We start from the raw sequence: 26,411 nt of genomic DNA, 5'->3' as shown, positions 1-26,411 counted from the left end.
ACTATTTGGATGCAAGAGCACGGACGTTCCTATTTCTATATGTATTTCTTGAAATTTCTTTGTGAGAAAGGCAAAAAGTAAATGATCTGAATGTTTTTTTCTCGAAAATTTATCTAACGATAGCAAAAAGAAATCTACTTTTACAATTTCCAACAATGGCTGCTATCCCATGAATGTAAGTAGAACCTTAAATATAAATTTGTGAAAATCGAAATTTCAGAAAAAAAAATGAGACCATAAATCCTTTCTTTGGAAACTAATTTTGTGGTGCTCTGGGCCAGTAATTTCTGAGAAAAGTTAAACTTGCACAAAACATAACCTCACCAAACGGGCTAATTCCGTTTCTTTCTAAAGATGAAACAGAATTAGCCCGTTTTGTGAGGTTATGTTTTGTACAAGTTCATCTGAATCCCGAAAACCCCAATATACAGTGAATTCTATAAACCTCAAAACGATTACAACAGCAAGAGTTCCGGCAATGAGAAGCAAAATACTCACAATTAGAAAATGACAGGTTTACCGAGCTAGCAGCCTTCATTAGGCGTCATGCATAAATTACGTCACGCTAAATTTCGAAAAATTTCCAGAATAACACGGTGAAGATTGTTAAATAATTTATACCGTCACTAAAAGCGGCAAAGTAAAAAACGTAAAATAATTTCTAAACTCGCCTCAAAACTATTCCAGTCAGTAGACGGCCAAACAGAAATAATTTCGGCTTTCCTGGCTACCGGTTTTTCGTATAACGACCGAAGATTGTAGCCAAAGAGTTAAAAATGGACCCCAGCCACTTTTCTCGAATGGAATTCGATTGAACCGGTTCCCGGATTCCGGAGTTAGAAGTAGTTAGTAAGACTCACATCATTTTCTCAGAGATAGCCCTACCGATCTGAGTACCGATTCACTCTGTAGGTTATACTGGTATTTTGAAGAATACCACACATTTATAAATGAGAAAATGTGAGATATGAGAAAGGCATCATTATACCACTAGGTAGGTTAAAACAGGTTTTGCCTTTCTCACATAGAAAGACTATGCAATCACTGTGAAAATGACTTTTTAACGGAGGCCCGACAAAAATATGCACTCACTTTTCTCAGAGATGGCTGAACCGATTTTTACAAACTAAGATTCAAATGAAAAGCCCCATGGTCCCATAGCCTGCTATTGAATTTCATTTGGATCTGATTTTCGGTTCCGGAGTTATATGGTAAAATGTAAAAATTGGAGAAAAAGTGTGCACTCAGTTTTCTCTGAAACGGCTCAACCGATTTTCACAAACTAAGTATCAAATGAAAGATCTCATAGTTTTCTAAAAAAATTGTACAACATTTTATTAGGGTCCACCTTCCGGTTCCGAGACTGAAGCGTGAAAAGTGGAAAATTACAAATTTCATTAGTATTTTTCCACGAACGATGGTCAAAAACAGGTACAAATCCCATAAAATTGTCTAATAAATTCTTCTTATCTGCAGAGCTCGTTAGTTTGTGGGCATAAAAACGAAATTAAGCATAAAAAATAAATAGAATTCACTTCGATTTCTCTGCGATGCTTGAACCGATTTTCACAAATCTTAATTTGAATCATAGCTCATATTATCTTTAAAGCTACTGTGAAATTTCATCCGGACCTCCAGTTCCGCAGTTACAGGGCGATGAATGGTTGGCTGCTCGGCCATCCATGGAAGTTGACCATCAATGTCAACTTCCCTCTCTGAGCAGCCTAGATAGCCGTGTAGTGTCGGTAGCGGTTTCCCAACTGGCTAAGAATAATGCTACGGTCCACCTGTACCGGTGGTATAAGTCCACCGAACAGGTAAGCCGTGTGGCATCCGGCGGAATTATTTTCTACCAAGAATTGATCCACTGGTTTCCTGTTCCATGTCGTAAAAGGCCACAAAAATTGGAACTCCAAAGTCAAGGTGTACTTCCGTGCCGATGGCTGAATGGCTGCAGGAGGTTAAACAATGCAGTCGTGTACGGAATATCTTGGGGGTTTCCCTTACTGTGTTAAGCGAAGCTCTGGCACAGTGGATGACTTCTTTCTTCGCAACTCGTGGGATTTAAATGATTAAAACATTTAAAAATATCCTTACATGGTTCGCTATAGGCGATTTAAAGCAAATATATTCGGTTTCTTGTAGTTGTTGTACGATAAGTGCTGCAGATGGAGTGTTCATTTCTCTGATAATGGTTAGAGTGGCACAAATCAATCTTCAGCATAAACGTACACACTAAGATTTAATTCCTTTGTTCGGTAATATTTTTGACGAGAAATTTCGGTAATCTATAGAAATGACCGATATTTCGGTACATGAGTTTTCTTTTACAATAATTATGCAAATTTTTACCGGACGATCAGTCTTACGTACATTTTCATTACAGAATTTTGTAAACAGATATACAATTCATACGGTAAATCAGAATAGTTGCCGAGTACGGTAAAAACCATACTGTCCGTATGGTAAAATGATCTTCCAATAACCGAACTTCTGCGAAAACTGATTGTCATGAGTTTCAAACAGTTTTTAGTAAGTGTCTTTTTATTAACCAAACAAAACAATCTTGAAGAGTTCATCGAATGGATTGAGGTACAGGTGCAAAAGTTTTTAAAACATTTGAACCACTAAAAGCTTTTTGTTTACTTATTGGCAGAAAATAATTTTGTATCACTTGTCCACTTGCTGCCTACACAAATTCGAGGATAATTTCTGGTGGAGTCGACGGATTGTGCAGTGTTTTGAAAGGCGCTCATAATTCCGGTCAGCCGGAACATTTGACCTTTTTTGTGGAATAAAACCATAGCCACAACAGGTTGGAATTTCCTTCATTCGTTTTTGTGAATTTGTGTTGTTTTTGAAATCCGAAAATCCAGAATTTTAACCTAAGGAAAACAAACAATAAATTACCGAACAATCAGTTAGATCCAATTGGTTTACAGTGTACGGTAGTTGTTTGACAGTTCAGCAATTACCGAACGATCGGTAATCAATTTAATTACCGAACTGATTACCGAAGGTTCAGCTGTTGAAAATTCGGTAAAAAATTACCGAATTCTGCGAAATTTTCTAAGTGTGTACAGCAACTATGAATCTATCCAGACTTCTGCAAGAAGGTAAAGCTTCTATAGCTTTGGTTCAAGAGCCATATTTCCAAAAGGGAAACTTCTACGTTGGAAAATTGTTAAACCCAGTCTTTGTTGCCTTGAACAAGACCGGTATGACTAATCCACGTGAAATGCCTCGAGCATGCATACTTGCAAATAGTGCTCTCGATGTTTCTCTCATATCGGAGCTCACAACTCGGGATATTTGTACTGTCACAGTTGGTATGACTATTGATGGCATAGACAGAAAATATGTCTATTGTTCGGCATATTTACCGCATAACCAACCTTCGCCAAGCGATGACTTCAAAAAGGTTGTATCATACTGTTGCAAAAGTGATTTACCGCTTGTAATCGGCAGTGACATAAATGCTCACCATATCATTTGGGGCAGCACAGATATAAATTCGAGGGGCTCTGATATGATGGAATTTGTGAGCAGTACAAACCTGCACATAGTCAATGTAGAAAACCGTCCAACTTTTGCGAGATCTGGAAAAGAGGAGGTTTTGGACGTAACTCTCTGCTCTGATAGAATTGCGCATGAGTCGTCTCCGATGAGCTCGAAACTTCGTTGTCTGATCATAAGTACATCTTCTTTGATCATTCAAACGTTAAATTTGATATTATCACATATCGTAATCCCAAATCTACAAACTGGGACCTCTATGAAGAGGGCTTGGCGACTAGATTTTACGGGTACCAACCAACAATTGAAACCCCAATTGATTTGGAAAATGTTGTCGACGAGACAAATTCACTCATAGTTGCAGCATATGAAGAGGCTTGTCCACTTCGGATTGTGCGAGCTACTAGAGGAACTCCTTGGTGGAATGCTGAACTTGCTAGACTAAGGAAACTATGCAGAAAAGCTTGGAACCACCGACGCAGAGATAGGTCGAAGGCAATCGTGTCGGCTCGAAGGGCTTACAAAAAAGCTCTTCGATCGTCTGAGCGAAGTGGTTGGAAAAGCCTCTGCACAAATGTCTCTAGTCTCAACGTGGCTAGCAGATTAAATAAGTTACTTTCGAAGTCCAAGGACTTTAATGTCAGTTTCTTAAGAACTTCAGATGGTGAACACTTGTCTGATGAAGCTGATGTACTTCACTATCTGTTTAACACTCACTTTCCAGGATGTATGGATCACCGACAGCTCTTCCCGAGGATTTTTCAGGTAGTTACGATTCTTGGGCCCTTGCTCGAAGCGTTGTGACGATTGAATCGGTCAAATGGGCAGTTGAGAGTTTTGCTCCGTACAAGTCTCCTGATAAGGATGGAGTTTTCCCATTGTTACAGCAGAAAGGGTATGAACATTTCAAACATGTTTTGAAGAAAATACTTACTTTTAGTCTGGCGACAGAATATATTCCAAAAGCTTGGAAGGAAATAATTGTCAAATTTATTCCCAAAGGCGGTCGTGACACTTATGAGGAAGCGAAGAGTTTCAGACCTATCAGTCTTAGCTCATTTATTCTTAAAACAGTGGAACGCATAGTCGATCACTATATTAGGAATGTTAGTTTTTGCGTGCATCCGCTACATGTAATGCAACATGCTTACCAGCTTATAGCTAACGTTTCAGTCCTACGCGTAGCATGCTAGAGTTGGTTGGTTGGTAGGTTGTTGCTAGGGAGCAAGACAAAAAGTGCGGTATGCTCTGATCTTGTGTCATGCAAGCTCGGGTGAAATTCCATGTTATGTCGTTTCGCCTAAGAAATTGACAACTACCTCACGGTAAATTTTGAGTGCGTATTTTCTAATTTATATAAGATGAACTCGATTGCTAATGAGAAATAGTTTATCGCTTCAACCGAAATCGCAGAATGGTAGAGAAACTTAACGCTATAAAAATCACTGCTTGCATACAAAACTTGAACACAAGCTTGACGAAGAGAAGCTTTTATATCAAAATCCGTATCGCAAATATATACAAACATATAATTGCATACATTTGGGATATTGGTGTAATTTCGTCGGTTATAAAACAAACAATGTTCGGTGTTGTTCCTAATCGAGATCAGTCTAGGCAGACTCTCGTGCAATAGCGAATTCAAGTGTGACGATTGATTGAACTGTTTGATTGTAGATCATTAGAAATTTCGGTTGCCTTGTTCCACATCTTTGGCTCGAACACCCACATGGGGCTGATCCTTGTAATTTTTTAACAACATGTTGGAAGTGATGACACTGGCGGTCTAATGTATTTGCAAAGAACTCGACGATGCAACAAAAATAATGCAAGACGCACTTTTCTCCATTCTTTGTCTAGAACTCTAGTTTTGCCGAACATTGAAAACCGAATGAATAATGTTCATATAATCAAACATTTTGTCGTTCGTTCGTCTGTTGAAAACCAATCAACAATCCATTGAATGTTGTGGCTAATTGTGCAAGCGTCGGTACCGAAACACTTATATGCAAGATAGGCTGCAAGAATGTTTACTTGAATCAGCTCGTTTTTATTGCTTCAAATTGTTCATCTCCAGTTTGCCAACAGCATTCAAAGGTTCAAAACATATGTTTTGCTACAACGACAAAATCATAAAAATGTTCAGATCATATTTCATGAAAAATCTCTTTTTGTAAATTCAATAAACGTTTCTATGAAATAAAATTTAAAAAAAAACCGTACACAAAACATTATTGGTTATATTATTCCCATTTTGCCGTGTAATATCTTTACTTTTATAAGAATTCAGAAAATCATATGCCATAACAAGTATGAAATGTAAAAAACGCAATATACCTGGTTTGTAGAGACCCATCAGTCAAACCGAAGGTATAAACATATTTGTCAGACGGAGGGTTAAAGTTGATACACATATGAAAACAGAAAGTTCGAATGAAAAACACATACTTTAGTAGTTAAAATGAAACTTCCGTGACGTTAAGTTTTACTAAGTCTCCCCTCTCCCCTTGTCTGAATATGTCCAAATATTTGAAACTTCCTCCCATCCATTAAAGCGTAACGTAATTTGTGCACGACGCCTCACGTGCTACTCGAACAATGGTGGTTTAATAACAAAGCAACCTTTGGGGAAAAAGCACCAGGTAAATGGTGTTATCAAACAGCATTATCTATTGTCAAACGTAAGATTCAGACCGTGTGGCCCCTGAAAGCTCGAAGCTTGTTAACGAAAAAGATCCAATTATCATGCTTTCGGATCTAAATGACAAGAATTTCCATCGTCGTCCGCTTCCGTATCAATGAGCGCCCCGAAATTGTGGTGGACATTTTGTATGCCAGAATGAAGCATGTCGAATAATTATGTTCCAAAGATGCTTTCATTTATGATGAGTTTACATCCTCTAGGCAAAGGCACAAAGAAGGCCATGACCATTTTTCAACTAAGTGGTTGTCAATTGCGTAAACATTAAAATTGTATCATTAAAAGTAAACAAATTTTCTTTTTCGAGTCCAACGGAGCGAGAAGAAACTCGAAAACGAATAGTAACGAAATATTGAACAGAAGGATAGATTTTAGGCAACTTTCTTTACGGAAATATTCGCCACTCAACTTCGGATATGAGTTCCAAATTCGACACATGCTTCGAGTAAGGGTGAGGTTTGCTAATTCCACTAGCTTTCGAGCCATGCATTTTGAAACATCCAAACTCCAACGATGAAATAGTAGGCCAGCCATGGGTTCTAGTAGTAACCTCATCGGTCAGCTTTTTGAGCTTGTTGCAATCCCACTCGAAACAGTTACAGGCTACTACTGCACTCGAATGACCGGCCTACTTCGACCTTGTAAATCCGAAATCCGATCCGATTCCAATACCGGTATGAGAGCATATGCACACACGCATTTTCCTGCTCTCGACCGAATTCAGGAGGAAGCCACGAGGATATGCAATAATACGGAAGCGGTGTTCTTCCGGCTGTTGGTTACCACCGGAGGTACACACACTGAACAACAACAACAATAACACGTAAAGAGCAGAACTCACCAACTTATGAATATTTAGTGGCATATTGGCAAGTCAACCAACGATTGCGGCGATGTCACTGACAACCGGCAAATCCGGGTACTCCGGTCCATATGTGCGGAAAGCATTCCAGGAAATTTCCGCACCATTCGGATGGTATCGACGAGTGGCAGTGGCGTACCTAGGAATTTTAACGAAAAATAAAAGTTTTCTAGAGTTACCACCGCACCCCCTGGATACGTCACTGCGACGTCGTCTACGATAGTTTCAACGTAAGCCGCCGTACGATTCATATTTTACGATTGAAAAGTTTTCTCATATGGCTAGTAGAAATTTCAATCCTTTCAAAGAGCATTTCCTGAGGCGATCCCAGGTGAATAGGAGATTTTATTATTCAATTACATGTGTGAGTGTGTTTGTGAAGAAATTTAACAGAGAAGAGTAAATATATCAAATTTAAAAATCGAAAGATGAAAGTTTCAGTGTATTTGTTTATTTCTACAGGCTTTTACTCCCCAGTTGAATCCAGCTGTTCCGGTTGAAATAGTGAATCAGTTTTTATGAGGTTTCGATCATAAAGATCATTCGTCTCTCGAACGAGAAAAACTTTCTCACCCTTTGTCAGGATTGGGAATCAAACCTAGGTTGGCTGCGAGAAGGACACCGACTGACCCATCACATTATACCAAATAGTATAACTGACAGGTTTTGGTTCATTGCACTTAGAAAATTTCGCAGAATTGGTTATTTTTTTCTAATGAATTTTTAACAGCTGAACTTTCAGTAATCAGTTCGGTAATTGCTGAGCTGTCAAACAACTACAATGGTTCAGAAATTGTTGTGTTGGTTTTCTTTTGATTAAAATTGTGTATTTGAATGACTTTGCGGATATCGAAAACCAACATAAATTTTCAACTTACGATTAGGTTTTTTCGGATTTGGATTTTTTTTTTACAGAAACGAATAAAGAAATCCGAATCAGTCGTGGCTATTGTTTTATTGCACTGTATATCCATGAAAAAAATAAAAAAAAGTGTTGGGGGACGGGTATAGCGTGATGGGATAGTCGATGCCTATCACGCAGCCCACCTGGGTTCGATTCCCAACCCCGCACATAGGGCCAGAAAGATTTTCTGGTCCGAAGAGGCGAATGACCTTAAGGTGTTAAAACCTCTATAATCGAAACAAAAAAAAAAAAAAAAAAAGTGTTAAGAAAAAAATTTCCCGGTTGACCAAAAAAATGAGCGCCTTCCAGAAAACTGCACAATCTGTCGAGTCCACAAGAAATTGCCCTCAAGAACGAATTTAAACCGTACTCGGCGACTTTCTTAAAAAAAATTGTAAACTAAAATTCATGTACCGAAATTTCGGTTATTTCGACTGATTTCCGAAAGTTTTCGTCAAAAAAATTACCGAACAAAGGAATTAAATCTTAGTGTCTACATACCCGATCAACAAGGGAGAACAAAATTGTATCTGGGGTTGTTTCGTTTTTTCTATATAAATTAGTCATAATCTTGGCCTCGTTAACCTAGGTGATAACAAAATTGTTACAAACCTTGATATGCAAATATCAATATTATATCTTAATTTGTTACAAATTTAGTACGACTTTTCAGCTGTTATTACTCAGTTTTTGGGGGGAAAGGTTTTACCGTGCCAATCTAAAAATAGATTTCGCGAAGTGGAATGAAATTGCATACCATTAGGCGATTTGATTTGCCATAAAAAAAAGTCATCCACAGTTAAGCGACTGGTTCCGAACCGGGAAGTTTTGAGTTGCCAACATACGCGACGATTGCATCGGGGCAAGAGAACCAACTGATGTTGGAAGGATATATTGGCATCATATAATAACTATTGTAAGGCCATATTACTACAAAAATAATCTATCGCTCTCCACCTCTTTCGTCGTTTCCTTCCAACCGGCATAGGAATGACAAAGGGGCTCTTTTAGAACTATGAGCAAGCTTTTTTGGTACTGAAGAATAGTTGTAAATGAACGTAATGAACTGAATTCAGTGAAACAAAACTACCTTATAGAATCTGAGGAAATTAACTAATGAATGATAGTTTTTCAGTTTTTTCTTCTTTGTATCAAAAGGCCGACTTTCAATTCGAATCAGTTCGCTCGCTCAATTTAAGTAGTGAATTGTCTGTACGTGTATGTATGTCGATTGGCGGGTATAATTGATTAAAATGTGCACTTAATTTTCACGGAGATGACTGAGTTGATTTTCGTAAATTTAGATTAGAATAAAAATTCGTTTGAAAGTCAGTGAAGAATCAGAAGTGTATATAACATCGATTCGAATAGCAAGTGTTTATGATTGATGATCAACCAATTGCCTATTAGTCACATTAGTTTGCGATATCCGCAGCCAGAAGCCCAGCAAGTAATGTTCAAAAACCATCAAAATTGAACTTTCATTCCGGTTTGATTGTTAGATATCTACTTAGATTGACTCACAGAAAAATGATTCAAATGGAAAATTTCATCATGCAGGTCGGTTGCTTTGAACTCTACATTGCAAATTTCGAATCCCAGCTCGTGGTTCCAATTGGAAGTAATCAAAGTACTACGAAATGAGACTATTATAAATTTATCAGATATGGATAGATTGAACTTTTCAAATCGAAGGTATTATGGTGCGATAAATCGTTTTTGTCTAATTCATGATTCAGGCCCGTACCCAGGATTTCTTTTCGGGAGGGGCACAAAGATTAAAAATAAGTTCCTAATTCTCGGTGTGCCTTTTACGGGCATTAAACATTAAACTTTTCCATTTGAACTGATACTGCATTACATTTCATTACGTTTACTGTCTTGTAATTTGTGTAACACATGTCTGAGACCTTCTAAATAATTATATATCTGTTTTTTGATTTAGGGAGGGGCCAGGGGCTGAGTTTAGATTTTGGTTCTGAGCCCAGTTTAGATTTTGGTTCTGAGCCCAGTTTAGATTTTGTTTTTCGTTTATTGCAGCGTCACTTTTGAAGACGTTTTGTAATTTTTGACACTTATCACTCTGTGTTTTCGGAAACAAAAATCGGTCACCGATAATCCACTTTTTCCAATATTTTTTAGTCGAACTTTAAACCTTTCTTTGTTCGTAAGAGAAAAAGCGAAAAATCATCTTGAAGAATATTTATTTTCAATTTAAAATTAATATTTTAATAAAAACTTTACACAATTTAAGTAAGAATTACTTAGGAACGTTCTCACATCAAAAATTTAGGCCGTCATTTTGAAATCAAATATCAAATTATTGTTTTCAAAAGCATTTTCAGGAATGTGAAATTGGAAAATATGTTTGTTACTGCTCTTTATTGAAGTATAGCATTTTTCGGGTTGAAAGTCAAAAACATGATCGACAAAAGTGGTTGAACTCTCTTTTTCTCAATTCTCTAGTATAGTTTTATCTGAAATATAACGGCCCTTAATATAATATCTGGACTTGCTATAATCTTAATAAAATCTGAATGTTTGCTTCTGATTTGGAATCATATTTATAACATAATGAGATATAAATATCAGGATCATACATAATTTTGATAGAATCCTGTTATGCTCTGTTGATCGGGTTTCCATCATAATTCTTCAAACGAGTCCTAAGCTTATTGAAATCTGTTCAACCATATCCGGGAAACTTGAGTCGCAAGAAAAATATTTGAATGATTCACACATTCAGACATTTTCCAATCTTGTAGAGCTGAATCGAATGGTATATAACACTAGGAGCTTGCGAAGTTCTGATCAAAAATCGATTTTTTCCATCAAATCTGTATATCCCTTTCATAGAGAAAGACATAAAGTCACCGAAAACGTTTTCTGTCCGAACTGATATTTTTCGTAAGTGTGAAAAACATCAAGCCAAATTCTTTCGAACAACCGTGTGATTCTTCAATTAGGCAGATAGGGTTAATTGATGAACAAATACGTCTATTTAACTTCCGGTTGCGGAACAACAGGACGAAATTTGTTTAAAATTTTATATTGTCATTTAGAACGAAAATGCAAAAAATAACGAATTCCTGTTAACTTGGGCCGAAACTGTTAAAAATTGTGAAGGTTTTTTATTGAGAAGGTTTTCTTGTTCGTATTTTATATTGAAAGCAAAGTATCTTGAAGAATTCCTTAGTAATAATAAGATCTCCTGCACGTCCAAGTGCATTAGATTTATCCTTTTGCTCGACTTCAATTCGACTAGATTGCACCTGGTAAATATTTCCTGATTTACACGGTAGCGATCAATTAGCAATCATCATCTCAATTAGCAGTAAAAAATTCTTTGATAATTCAGTTAATATTACATATGATTTGACAAAAAATTAAAAATCTCCACTTGAAGAATATGATTTCCTCGTTTGTTCAAGCCTGGAGGCCGCAGAACAAGCCCAAACCAAACGATTTCCTGGTCCAACGACTAACAGAAGGCCTTCTAAACCTTGGTGGGACACAGAGTGCTCCGATGCTGACCATGCGAAACAAAATGCTTGCAAGACTTTTCTAAAATAATGAAAAATTATTGACATTCGAAACTAAATACAAGAGGCATACTATGGGCCAAGAAATGTAGCTATTGGGGACATTTTGTCGAAAGTTTGTCAAGAGAAAGCTCAATGAACAGTCTTTGGTACACGGCCAGACGAATGATGAATCGTAACGTAGGAAATGAGAGTGAGGAATACTCGAACCGATGGATATTTGATTTTGCGAGGAAAGTTTGTCCAGATTCTGTTCCTACGCATAGCATTATTAGGGAATCTTTTCCAAATAATGGTTCCATTGATAGTCCCTTTTCAATGATGGAATTTTCCATAGCACTCATGTCTTGTAACAATAACGCTCCTGGGTTGGACAGAAATAAATTCCACTTGGTGAAGAATCTGTCCGACCTCGCAAAAAAAATGGTCTACAAGTTTCTTGAGCATAATATTGTTCCACCTGACTGGAGGCAAGTGAAGGTTATCGCTATTCAAAAGCCGGGGAAACCAGCTTCTAATCACAACTCATATAGACCCATCGCAATGTTGTTCTGCATCAGAAAATTGTTCGAAAAAATTATTCTTCGGCGACACTTGGGTCAAGACGAAGGGTTTGTTATCGACGGACGAATGATTGCCTTGCATTGCTTTCGTCTGACATACAAATATTCTTCGTTAAAAAACAACAAATGGCATCTGTATTTTTAGACATTAAAGGTGCATTTGATTCAGCTTCCATTGATGTTCTTTCAGACAAGCTCCATCAATATGGACTTCCAGCGGTTATAAATAATTATTTGCACAACCTTTTGTCAGAGAAATGCGTGTATTTTTCACATGGCGATTTGGCAACATTCAGAATTAGCTACATGGGTCTCCCGCAAGGCTTATGCCTCAGTCCGCTCCTCTATAATTTTTACGTGAATGACATTGACAGCTGTCTTGTAACCCCATGTACACTAAGACAATTGGCAGATGATGGCGTGGTTTCAGTTACTGGCCCCAAGGCTATTGATCTGCAAAAACCATTGTTCATCTGTTCATCTGGGCATCGAATTCTCTGCGGAGAAAACAGAGCTGGTCGTTTATTTCAAGAAAGTATGATCCCGCGCAGCTTCAGCTTCATATGATGAGAAGAATGATCCAACAGGTTTTGACTTTCAAATACCTCGGGGTGTGGTTTTATTCCAAATGCACGTGGGGAGGACACATTAGGTTTCTGATAACAAAATACCAACAAAGAGTAAATTTTCTTCGAACAATAACAGGATCTTGGCGGGGTGCTCACCCGGAAGATCTAATAAAATTGTATCAGACAACGATACTTTCAGTGATGGAATATGGATGCGTTTGCTTTCGTTCCGCTGCAAACTCTCATATTATCAAACTTGAGCGAATTCAGTATCGTTGTTTGCGAATTGCCTTAGGCTGCATGCATTCGACACATACAATGAGTCTTGAAGTTCTGGCGGGATTTCTTCCATAGAAAGATCGCTTTTGGGAGCTTTCATCGCGACTGCTAAAAAGATGTGAGGTGCTGAATCTCCTGGTTATTAATAACTTCGAAAGACTAGTCACACTTCAATCTCAAACAAGATTCGTGACAGTATATTTTAACCATATGTCACAGGAAATCAACCCTTCAAGATATATTCCTATCCGTGTCAGCCTCCTAAATGTCCCTGACTCAACTTTATTTTACGACACATCCATGCAGCGCGAAGTGCGTGGAATTCCGGAACACCTACGCTCGATGGAAATCCCAAAAATATGTACAAGTAAGTTCAGGCATATTGACTTTGAGAAAATGTTTTACATGGACGGATCCCGAATTGAATAGACTACTGGGTTTGGTATATTCAAACATAATATTTCGGTCTCGTTTAGGCTTCACGAACCGGCTTCTGTTTATATAGCAGTTTATTATAGCTTTAGCGTAATCGTCAATTTATCTTCAAACACTCACCCGTTCATTGCTTCATTCCAGGCCATGAAAGAGCCGACAATTTAGCCAAATGTGGTGCTCTTGAAAGTGCAATTTCTATAGCGCGTCTCGCCAAAAGACACTTGCCAACTGGCAAGCTTCTTGGGATAGAGATGATCTGGGTCGATGGATGCACTCAATTGTACCTAAAATATCGACAAAGACATGGTTCAGGGGGCTGAATGTGCGTAGGGATTTCATTCGTGTGATGTCCAAACTCATGTCCAATCTACAACATCAACGTTCTTGTGATCCTACTATGGAATAGTTGAGGACCTTCAAAAGAAAATTAAACAAAGATTCACTGAACAAATCAATCCATATTCTAAATCTTTCCATGATTCTATACTGCTCCTCAGAATCCAGTTTCAGATCTCAAAGAAGGAACTAAAATACTTCCTGCAAACGATGGATAAAATCAAAACCGACAACTTTTCCAACCTTGTGAGTCCTATTGACATCTTACAGAAATTTGAGCATAACACAAGCATGACATTGCTGAGACAAATTATGAAGAAATAGGGACAATCATTAACAAACTTATTTTATTACTAATTTTCCCGATGTTACTTTGAGGCTTTGGCATTAATTTTGCAAGTGTGCTGAATACTTATTCTAAAATTTAATAAAAATCCAACAGAAACATCCAAATTTACTTCAATTTTAAAATGCTATCATTGTGCTGATTTTAATAATTTACATTTGTTGAAAAAAACATCATGATGCTAACATCTGTTACTCATATTTAAACTGGTAATATTTTTCCCGGGTTTTCACTAAAATTCCCAACTTTTTCCGGGTTTTTCCCGGGCCACCCTGATAGTTATGATATCATGTACAGTATATCAGTCGTTGTTGAACAGTCGTTCGCACCGCACGCGTATAGCTCTTAACTCCTGGAAATTTTTTCTGGCTACCTAAAGTTTCATTGATTCAAGGCTTCAGTTTTTTTCAAGGCTACCTGAATCACTAACAGTCTTTTAAAAGACTAACAACTAGTCAGCCATTCTCAAGGCTATACAAAGAGTGATATTCTAATATAATCAGTCTTTTTCAAGACTAAGAAATTAATCAGCCTTTTTTAAGGCTAGCTATCCAAAGAACTATTCCTCGAACTAATCAGTCTTTATTAGGACTTCCACAAAATCAGTCTTTATCAAGACTTTTTCAAACTATGAGTCTAATCGAAGACTAATTTTGCCTAGGTAATTTAATTTCAAATTTCATTCATTTCAAAAATGCCGGCGTCCAACCGGAAAGGCAACAAGCCTAAGGCTAAAAATAATTCAATACGGAGTAAATCACAATCCGTTATTCAACATTTTTCTAATAACATTCACGATCTTATAGAATCTGAATGTAAAAATAAAAGACAACGGACGGAATTCCCTTCCGTTGATTCTATGCCGTCTAACAATATTTACGAGATTCTCCCTGAATCCGATTGTAGCGACATAGAAGTAAATTCTTCAAAAATTCCTAAAATGGACGCTTGTCGTTCTGGGAAGAAACAACAATCTATGCCACCAGTGACGGTGATGATTTCCGACTTCAAAGCATTCCGTACTGAGCTTTCTACTTTTCTCCCGGAAGTAAAAGTCTCATTTCAAATCGGACGAAGAGGAGAATGTCGAGTCTTGGTGGATGGATTGGAAGATTACGAACGTCTTATTCGATATTTGTCCGAGAAACTTCATAAATTTTATTCATATGATATAAAATCAGACAGACTCTTCAAGGGTGTCTTGAAAGGATTATCAAATGATCAAAGTATTGATGAAATTAAAAATGAACTAAAAGAATTGCTTGGTTTTGCCCCTTCCCAAGTAATACTTATGAAAAAAAGAGCGAATGGTACTTCTAAAACACGCTCTGGAATTTCCAATGAACTTTACCTAATACACTTCAATCGAAGTGATGTAAACAATTTGAAAACTTTAGAAAAAGTACGTTTCATTTCCCACATTAAAATTCATTGGGAACATTATAAACGGCATAATCGTGTTGCAAACCTAACGCAATGTCGTCGTTGCCAAGGCTTCGGCCATGGAACCAAAAATTGTCATATGGATATACGGTGTTTGAATTGTGGTAAATCACATTCGAAAGACGTTTGTCCAATGAATGAAACCACTGATAAATTTTCATGTTCAAATTGCGATGGAAATCATAAATCCAATTATTTGAAATGTCCTGTCAGGGAAAAAATTTTAAACGCTCGTTCGCTTAGACAACAAGTCAAATCAACGACCTTAAATTTACAGAACATACCTGAAAATCAAAAAACCGTTACAAATGCCACGCCTAATTTTTCTAAGGCACTTATTTCTTAGAATTAAAAACAAAAAACAGGTACGCCTGCCAATTCGTCTTCTAACGAAAACAATTTATTAACAGGTAGATCGACCTCACCTTCACCTTCTTCTAATGTCACTTATGGTAGTATAACAGGTAGAAATCTACCACTTAATTCTTCTAATGTAAATTATCAAAACACAGGACCGCCTTGCAGTTCATCTTCTAACGAAAACAATTTATTATTAGGAAGATCGGCCAAATCATCTTCTTTTAATGGCAGTTCTAATGGCAGTCTACCTACAAATATTCCTTCAATGCCATTCGCTTCTTTAAATGAAGTTGATTTAGGCGATATAACTGAAAATAAAATGATCTACCTACAAGATCAACTTTTTCAAATGATCATCCAAATGAATTCGACTTCATCACTTTTTGAAGCATTTCAAATCGGATGGAAATTGCAAATAATATTATAATGAATTTAAAATTTAACAGTGATGTTAAATAATTATTTGAATATTTTAAATTGGAATGCTCGATCTTTGAAATCGAGTGAAGATGAATTTTGTAATTTTCTCAAAGTTCACAAAATTCATATTGCCATTGTGACAGAAACTCTTCTTAAACCAAATGTCAAATTGAAAAGTAATCCACATTATGTGGTTCATCGATTTGACAGGTTTACTGGAATGGGTGGTGGAGTTGCCATTTTTGTCCAACGACAAATTAAACATCGAATATTACCTTCTTTCAATACTAAAGTTATTGAAAGCTTGGGGATCGAAGTTGAAACCATTCATGGAATTTATTTCATCGCTGGAGCATATTTGCCAATCCAATGCACCGGCGAACAATAAAATATCTTTAAAGGCGAGTTGCAAAAACTCACAAGATATCGACCGAAATTTTCCGTAATAGAGGACTTAAATGCTAAGCATGTCCAGTGGAATTGTAGGCAAAATAACAGTAATGGTAAAATACTTCATAATCAACTCTAAGCTGGTTACTTCACAGTTCTTCGTCCCAGTAATCCGACTTGTTTCTCTTCCGTGAAAAAACCCGTCTACAATTGATCTGGTTCTAACAGATCAAAGTCACATTTGTAGTGAACCGATTACACATGCTGACTTTGACTCAGATCATCTTCCAGTAACATCCAGACTTTCCAACGAAGCTATAATTAATCCAATTAGTTCTATATTCAACTATCATAGAGCTAATTGGTTGGATTACAGATCTCACATTGAAAATCATGTGGGTCATGAAACTATTTTAGAAAATTCTGCGGACATCGACACAGCAATTGATAATTTGAATCATTATATTATCGAAGCTAGAAATCTTTCAGTTCCCAAAGCTCCAACTAAATTAAATTCTCCTATCATCGATGACAATCTTCAACTGCTCATTCGGTTGAAGAATGTTCGTCGACGACAATATCAACGTTCTCGTGATCCTGCTATGAAAAACATAGTTGAGGATTTACAAAAAGAAATTAAACACAGATTCACTCTTTTGCGAAATGAAAATTTCGCTAAAGAATTTGAACAAATTAAACCATATTCAAAACCTTTCTGGAAACTTTCTAAGGTTCTTAAGAAACCTCAGAAATCAATTCCTGCTCTCAAGGAAGGAAAACAAATACTTCTTACAAATGGCGAAAAAGCTCAAAAACTTGCTCAGCAGTTTGAGAGTGTCCACAATTTTAATTTGAACGTTGTGAGTCCTATTGAAAATGAAGTCTCACTGAAATATGATCATATTTCAACCAATGTTGCTCGAATATCAAAAATACAACGAATGTCAATGATCATCGCTCGCTTTCCTTCGCCTTTGTTCGATAATCGTTCTGGTATTCGGACTTGTCCGTATATTCGGGCGGGAACGAAGCCAACGCTGCTTCGTTACTTGCACGAATATATATTCCTTGCAGTTGTTATTCGCATTGGACATACTCCCGAATGACTTAACGTGAATATCGAACGAATATTCATACAGCGATCATCGCCAAACCTAATTCGCGATGATCGTTCGTGCTGTCTTTGAAACATGCAAATTAAGATGTTTCCCCCCGCACTATTACCATAGTCTTATGTGTATGTGATGAACCATATTCCAGTATTCTCCCATTGCTGCTATCCAACGAGATATGATGAATTTATTAGATGAAGAATGCTTCGAGAAGAATGGAAACCAACGATCTTCGCCGTGACGCTATTCGATCCAACTCGAAGAATAAAATAAATGAACGAATGACAAACGAATGTTTAAAACGAACATGCACGACGTATACCAGCAGCGAAGAATGTATTAGTATATTCGGGTTCTCTACGATTATTGCTTATTCCTTTTACACCCTTCTCTCTTTCGAGCAGTGAATAGTTCAACGTTGTTCGAGACTGGCATATTCGAAGGCAGTATAATCACAGCGAGGATGCGTGAATGAATTAGTTACACGAAGAATATTTGCAACATTGATTTCAACTCAAATGTTATTACAAGATGACATTATTGAGACGAATTTTGATGAAATTAAATCAATTACAGGGTCCGGCACTCGAAGTGTAACCAACTTAAGACCTTCGAGCGTGGCGTCAAGGTAAATGCGACATATTATCGGGAAAGTATTCTGGAGGTTGCTTTGAAGCCGTGGGCAGACAAACATTTCGGTGGCAGACCATGGACGTTTCAGCAGGACTCGGCACCGTCTCACAAAGCTCGAGTGAACCAAGAATGGCTGAAAAACAACGTTCCGAACTTCATCACGTCCACACAATGGCTCTCGAATTCACCAGATGCGAATCCAATGGATTATTCTCTTTGGGCCATTTTGGAGAGCAAAGTCCGAACTAAAAGATACACCAGTCTCGAGGCGCTGAAAAAAGTTATTGTCCGCGAGTGGGCCAAAATACACCTGCAAGTCACATTCGGGCAGCTTGCGATTCGTTTTTTGACCGTCTCAAGGCCATAGTCAAGGCAAAAGGTGGTCATATCGAGCAAAAGTGAATTTATTCTGAATTTTGTATTATTTTTACACATTTTGTACTTTGAATTAAGTAAAAGTAATTTTCCAAACTGAATTTATGGCCTTTTTAATTGGTTACACTTCGAGTGCCGGACCCCGTATTAGGAAACTTAAAAACATGAAGGCTCCTGGTAAGGATGGAATCTTTAATATTCTTATTAAAATTTCTTCCCGACGTTGCCTTGAGACTCCTGGTTAAAATTTTCAACAAGTGTTTTTCATTAGCTTACTTCCCAAAAAGATGGAAAAACGCTAAAGTAATTCCTATCCTGAAACCTGATAAAAATCCAGCAGAAACATCAAGTTATCGACCAATTAGCTTACTTTCTTCTATCAGTAAACTGTTTGAAAAAATTATCTTGTTGAGAATGATGTCTCATATAAATGAGAATCCAATTTTTTTTATACCAGAGCAGTTTGGATTTCGTCATGAACATTCAACTACTCATAAACTTGTCAGAGTAACGAACATGATAAAAGCAAATAAATCTTCTGGGTTATCCACTGGAGTTGCTCTTCTAGACAGAAAAAGCATTCAACAGTGTTTGGCACAAAGGTTTAATAGAAAAAATGTCTGATTTCCAGTTTCCTATTTATTTGATCAAAATGATTCAAAATTATTTAACTGATCGTACTCTTCAGGTTAGCTATCAGAATTGTAAATCTGAATTGCTACCCGTACGAGCCGGTGTTCCGCAGGGTTCGAGTGTAGCTCCAATCTTGTATAATATTTTCACTTCTGATCTTCCAAATCTACCCGTTGGTTGTCAGAAATCGCTATTCTGTGACGACACAAGTCTGTTAGCCACAGGTAGAAATCTAAGAGTGATCTGCAGTCGCCTACAAAGAAGTTTAAATATTTTCAGTGATTATCTGTCAAAATGGAAAATTAAACCAAATGCAGCAAAAACGCAATTAATTATCTTTCCTCATAAGCCAAGAGTTTCATTTCTTAAACCAAACAATAATCACATTCTCAAATTGAATGGCTTGGAACTGACATGGTCTGATCAAGCTAAATACGTAGGTTTAACGTATGACAAAAAACTCACTTTCAAGGATCACATTGAAGGAATCCAGGCAAAGTGTAATAAATATATTAAAAGTTTATATCCTCTTATAAACAGAAATTCTAAGCTCTGTCTAAAAAAAACAAATTGTTAATTTATAAACAAATTTTCAGACCAGCCATGCTTTATGCAGTACCAATTTGGTCAAGTTGTTGTTCCACCAGGCAGAAAACGCTTCAAAGGATTCAGAATAAAATTCTGAAAATGATTTTGAAGCGCCCTCCCTGGTTTAGTACAAATGAGTTACACAGACTCACAAATATAGAACCATTAGATGTAATGTCACATAATATTATAAGCATATTCCGACAAAAATCGATGCAATCTTCAATTGAATCGATTCGCTCTCTGTATTAGTAAGTAAGTTAGTATATAAGTTCCTTTTCCCCATTACACAATACAAGTAGGTTTAGAATTTTCCCTACACAAAAATCTCAGATTGCGGAAGCAAATGATGTCTTCATGGTAATAACCAAATCATGTATATAATAGGGCTGAAAAGTCACCACTTGTGGCTGAACACCCAATTTAAATCTTAATAATTTAATTTAAACTCATATTCCAATAAATAGTTATTCAACAAAAATGTACAGTATATACATAAATCCATGTTTTTCGTTTTATGTAATTTATAGAAGCTAATCGTTTGATGAAAAGTGTAGAGTTTTTTGAGTAGATTAACTAATGAATACCGAAATACTAATGTGATATGACGAATACTTGTACCCATCAGTGTATGAAAGGATATGAAAGGTAATACTTTGATGACTACCATAAACCGTTTTGAACGGGGCAGAGCATAGAGAAAGAGCGAATTCCAGTAGCACATCGAATCAAGATGGTACGATACAAATATTCGAAACGTCTACAATCCCTCACATAAGGATCCGTCCTAATATCCTTGTTTACCAGTTTCGGTTATGTGCCTGAACAGGTGGTAACGAAATTCAAAACATCAATAAAATGACTGGAAAGGTGAATTTCTCATTTATTATCTTGTACTCTATAATGTATATTCTCGAATTGAACAGAAAAAAAAGTTAAATAATGAATCCATTTGCAATACGATTCATTGAACAGAACGAAATACTGAAGGCTGAAAAAAAAACCTTACCGTATAAGCTCACATATCTCTTGAGCACGAGTTCCGTTTCCACATAAACATACGCACACACATACACAGACACAGTTCCGGCCTGCTGTTCGAAAATTTTTATCCTCCGATAGTGACCTTTATCCCTACGTACGTGCAGGTAGTTGCTTCAAATTAGCAATGGTTATTATATCCTTTGAAGATGAACCACTTCTTGTTACTTCTCATTTACACCTCCCCCTTCTCCCTTTCGGTCACACTGCAGCTGTAGATACCTCCACCCCCCGCACATTTCGATTATGTTGGTAAAATTACGCGTCAAGGTTTATTATTTCTTCATTCGCTATATTCACTAGTGTGCGCACCAATACCAATACACCAATTCCTTGATCGATATTGCTCACGCCTGTGTGTATCCTTTCTTTTTTTTTTATTGTGACTGCACTAGACAACAATGGGATCCGGACATTGGGAACAATTTTTCCGCTAAATCACACTCAGCCGAAGCCGAAGGGTTAAGAGGGGAGATTCGTGCAGCAAAGTGGTTCTGCGAACTCAAGGGCGGTAGGTGAATCGTGCATTCGACATTCCACTTGGGGGCAACCACCTGAGCACGCTGGTCGGCACCTATGTCGGCTTTTCAGTCAGTAGTATGGTACTACTACGTAAAGCGGCACAGGAAATCATTGCGAATATGTGGCAGCAACAGCAGCAGCGACGAGACACTTGCTTTCTTCCCCATTTGCACAATATTTACACTCGTGTTGGCATTTTCCTTTTTTTCGCCTGGATCCTACTCTCTATACTAGGTCAAAACGGGACCACCTGCTTGCGCGCGCTCTCTTTCCCTCTCACCAGCGGTTTTGATTGCGCCGATAGGGGCTTTCGGACTCACGTGCAACGTTTTGCCAGAGTTTCCTTTTATCGCACCTTTATCTGTGTTGTTGAATACACCACTTTTCCATCAATGCCACATTAATCACGTCTACTTTTTTTCCCTCTGCTGCAACACTTATCTCTCACCATTACTCAAGATTACACCGGACCGGCAGACGAAATTTCGATACGACGGCGCTTGGTCAGCCAAAGCAGCTTAGGAATTCTTTTCACAAAAGAGCCTTGCCTTTCATGTCACTTTATCTGGCGAAACTCGGAAGAGCCAACGAACAACATTCTTCTCTCGACCGCACGTCGACCGTCGCGTGAACGCATATAGAAAAAAATTAAATCCTTACTGGCAAACTACAACCGTCTCTTTCACTCCGAACGCACAAACGCTAATATCCTTTTTATCTGATGACAGCCCTCAGAGGTAATTTCAATCTTTCCAACCGCGATAACCGACACGATTCTTCTGGTTTTATGAAACCAGTTCCGACCGAAAAATGTTTCTCTACACAGGCGGAAAATCAATCCGTAGCCTAGGAGCACTTTTTCACACTGCAGTTGAACTAGTTCTCATGAATGTCCACTGGATTGCGGTCCACTGAGTGATAGCAAAAGTGTTACAACACGGCGCCGCGAACGAATACTGACCACGGATCGTAGCAGTGCTGTGGCAAAACAGGAGGAAAACTGAGAAAAAAAACGGGAAATTTTCCCGAGTACCATTTTTTTTTCTTTCTGTTCCTTCTGCACTGTCATGCGTGCGTAACACAGCCGAGAGTTTCGATTTTGCTTCTCTCGTCGAAAACGCAGTGAGAGAGAGAGAGGGCAGCGCACACTCATACACCCACCCGGTAGCGATTCGTCAGACAACCACCAGAATCCAAATGTTTTCATTTTCCCGTTGCGGACGATATTCGGAAAAGTCGAGTTTTACACACGCACAAAACAAGAGTTCTGCTCTCTCTCTCTCCCGCTTTCTCTCTTTTCGGATCAGGCAAAAAGGGAAATTTTTCACCCTCTACGGAAAACCACGCAGTGAATAATTCATCAACACACCAGACATGAAAGAGCATGAGCATGAGATGTGGTGTCCGCTCATGGTTCCATTCCATAACCGGAGGAACCGGAGGCGACAACGGTTTTCTCGAGTGTTTACATGCTCTGGCCCCTTGTGCCGACGGCGGAAGGTGAGTGGCCGGGAAAAATCGATCCAATTTTCGACTTTTCACACGTCGCAGCCGACGGGACGCGACAGTTTTTTGGGATTTATGCTCTCGTCGTCGTCTTCTCGCCTGCTGAGACTACAGACTTTCCGAGTTCGGCGTTTGACATTTCGGTTCGGTTCGTTCTGCGAAGCGCCGGATGGGTTTTTTCGACTGCTACGGTGAGGGTGCGATTTCGAGAACCATCGATTTCTGATTTTGTAATTATCAACGTAATCTCAAAATTACAATATTGCAATTGTTGTTTCATACAAACTTACCTTACCTGTCCGCCTAGTTTTTTGGTGTTCTTTGCTATATCTAGCAAACAACTCCTTGTAGCTTGAGCTCCATGGCCGCTCTTCCCCGTGCCACTCAAGGAACGGGCGCTTCGTAAATCACCAGAGCAGAGCAATTCTTGTTTCATGCTCTAGTTTTCCAACTAAAATATGATTGCTTTTACTATGACATCTGTTGATTTTCTCATAACAAGGTACACGCAGAGAAAACGTGAACAAATTTAGGCTTCACACAACGATTTAATCAATATTTTGATAAAAATAACAAATAATTTACTTGTACGCTCTCGTCAGTTGCTTGACAAATAATTTCACAGTAAATTTAATTCGAAAAATCAATTTCAAATGAACGAATTTTAACGTAGGACTACGTCTTTCTTTAATATGCTCATTATGGGTGCATTTTCAAGATTTCGCCACACGAAAGTGTAACGAAATTACTTCAGATTTGTTTTATTACTAACTTTACCCTGTTTGAGTATTTTCACTAATTCTTACACGAAACAAATGGAAGTAGGTGTAAAAATGTTGTTAATACCACGTAAACATTGTTTAAATAGTAAAAAATTGGTCCAAATGCCAAACATCAAAATCAACCGAATCTATAAATAGAACCTGTTGCACCTGTTCAGTCTATGATAATCCATGAGCGGTGATACATCAAGTGCGAAGACCCCCATCTACGCCAAGACAATAAAACTACACTCGGCTTTGCTTCCTTTCAATGGCAAATACTAGGTTTCGTTCCTCAAGCCTAAACGCAGAATAAATAACTAGTTTTCCTGTGATAATATCTGCTGTTTGACGTTCGCAATGTGAGTTTCGCTTCAAACAAGAGCGATTGCGTCATCCAGCTGCTGGTCGTTTGCATTGCAAAAAAAGAAACCGAAAAATGGACAACGATGGGGAACATAATACAAAATCAACCATTCTTGTGGCTCTAAATGGTACCTAAAGAACTGTTAAGGTTATTTTCTTTGCAAATCAGTAAATTTTCTTTGCAAATGGCTACTGACGGGATTGCGTAGGCAAGATCATAGCAGCAGCTGAAAGATGTTCTAGTCTGCACTACCGCCTACTTGCATGTGATAAAGGATTGTGTTGATGCTTTTATGGACTGCTATTCAAAGCAATTTCTTAAACTTGTTTTTAGTTATTTATTTATTCGGGAGCAGTCTCTCTCACAATCTCTCTCTTTCTTCGGCAGGCATAAAACCTCCTCGTCTTTATTGTCAGCAAATTACAAAAACCCTGTATCTTCATGATCTTCTATCAGATAACGTAGTTTGATGTCATCAGCAAATGATAGCTTGAAACATTTCACAGTGAAGTTGCAGGCATTGAGAGAGAGAGAGTAAAACATAAATGGTCCCAAATGACTTCACGGGCACTCCAGAGGGGGTAAAATGCGCAAATAAGTTAAAATATGTACACAGTTTTTTTTTCTGAGATGGCTGGACCTAATTTCACCTAAGGGTGAAAGCAAAGAGAAAACGATGCGAAGCGAAGCGATACGAAACTTGACAGATCTGACGGAGTCGCGCGGCAGAGCTCCGTCCAATCAAGTTCTGCAGAAAAATGACATGTATGTCAGAGTGAGTGCGATGCGATCGGTCAGTAGTCTACTCAATTATTTTAGCCTTTTAATCGATGCTTTGACCAAATGTAATTTTCATTAGCTTGTTGACTTCGATAAGCTTGGGAATTGGAAGAATAAAAAATAACTCTTCAATGCTCAAGATTAGTTTCCAATTTTTATTGAGAGAACACATTTTGTTAGGAAAATATTTTTATAGCTTTCTTCAAAATAGCAAACTGATAAAGCCTTAGTGCGAACTAGAACCGCTGCATAACGCATTCCCTAGCGGAACTTAACGCTATAAAAATAATTGCACACAAGCAAAACTTGAATACAAATTTGGTACAAAGTGGTTAAATACCCAAATCCCATGCACTATGCATAAACATTTCGGTTGCTTACATAACTTCGTCGTACACAAAATAAATGCAAATTATGGTCAACAGTGCATTTTCTTGGTTCGCGTGTTCGGTGTTTTTCGAACTCTCACGTAAAAACTGTAAAGTTTGCGTTGTGACGCTCGTTCAGATCGATAATTGAGTATTATAACGACTGTTTTATAGAAATTTTCAGTTATTCAACTTTCGGTAGCCTTGTTCCACATCAACAGCTCGAGCAACCCAATGGGGCTGATCCTGATATTCTAGTTTTTTATTGGATTTATTGTTAATGGGTATTGAAAACGGAACAAATTCTTTCAAACTAGTCAGTAAACTCTACCATGACTGAACCGATTGAACTATGAATGTGGTAAAATTTTATTCGGATCCAACTTCCAGGATGATGAAAGTAAAAAATGTACAACCTTCAACCTTGGATGACACAAAACAGTACAAAATTTTCAAAACAGATTGTAAAGCTTTTTGAATTTGAAGGCCTGGCCAATATGAAACTTGCATCGATTTCACGTGAATTTTTAATGAGAAAGGCGACATTACACCAATAGGTGAATCAGAAAAAAATTTCACAGTGTTTTGAAAAAGAACGAAAATAAAACAAATCAGTAAGAGCATAGCAACCACAAATAAGGCTACCAACTATAAACATTTCCGATGATTCTGAAAGACTGAATGTAAAAATAAGCTAGGCTAAATTGAATTGGTTCGGTGAACAAAATAATGTCGACCCGTTTGTATGAGATATTTGTATTTGATGAACGTGGAAACACAGAATATTCCGCGGTCCTGAATACTCAATAGTAGCTCCTACTTGTCACTGCCCAGAATGGCTGCAGTAGCGTGTTACGTGCTGTTTCCGGGGAAACCGGTCGCGTGCGATTCGATTGCTGCGTTCGGGTTACTGAACAATTTTACCGAAATCGAAGAAACATAATTCCAATGTTATTCATTTCTTTTAGGAGATATCCTTCATAGATAATTGCAAATAGTCTCACGGAACGAGTAAATTGGAAACAGACAGCCGGTTTGAGAAGAAACACCAAATTTCCA

The 26,411-nt window shown here is 37.7% G+C and overlaps 1 protein-coding gene across 1 annotated transcript in view; it reads right to left on the bottom strand.

The window, feature by feature from the left end:
• Positions 1-22,551, bottom strand: part of LOC131436695 (putative uncharacterized protein DDB_G0271606) — a 337,186-nt gene extending 314,635 nt beyond the window's left edge. Inside the window, exon 1 of the mRNA XM_058605561.1 lies at positions 21,017-22,551. The gene's annotated coding sequence lies outside the window, so the exon portion shown is untranslated. The remainder of the gene's footprint in view (positions 1-21,016) is intronic.
• Positions 22,552-26,411: the final 3,860 nt, after the last annotated feature.

Source organism: Malaya genurostris, chromosome 3, assembly GCF_030247185.1.
Source record: "Malaya genurostris strain Urasoe2022 chromosome 3, Malgen_1.1, whole genome shotgun sequence".
In the NCBI taxonomy this organism is placed as follows: Eukaryota; Metazoa; Arthropoda; class Insecta; order Diptera; family Culicidae; genus Malaya; species Malaya genurostris.
The sequence above is the reverse complement of the archived record's forward strand: the minus strand, read 5'-3'. Positions and strand labels throughout refer to the sequence as shown.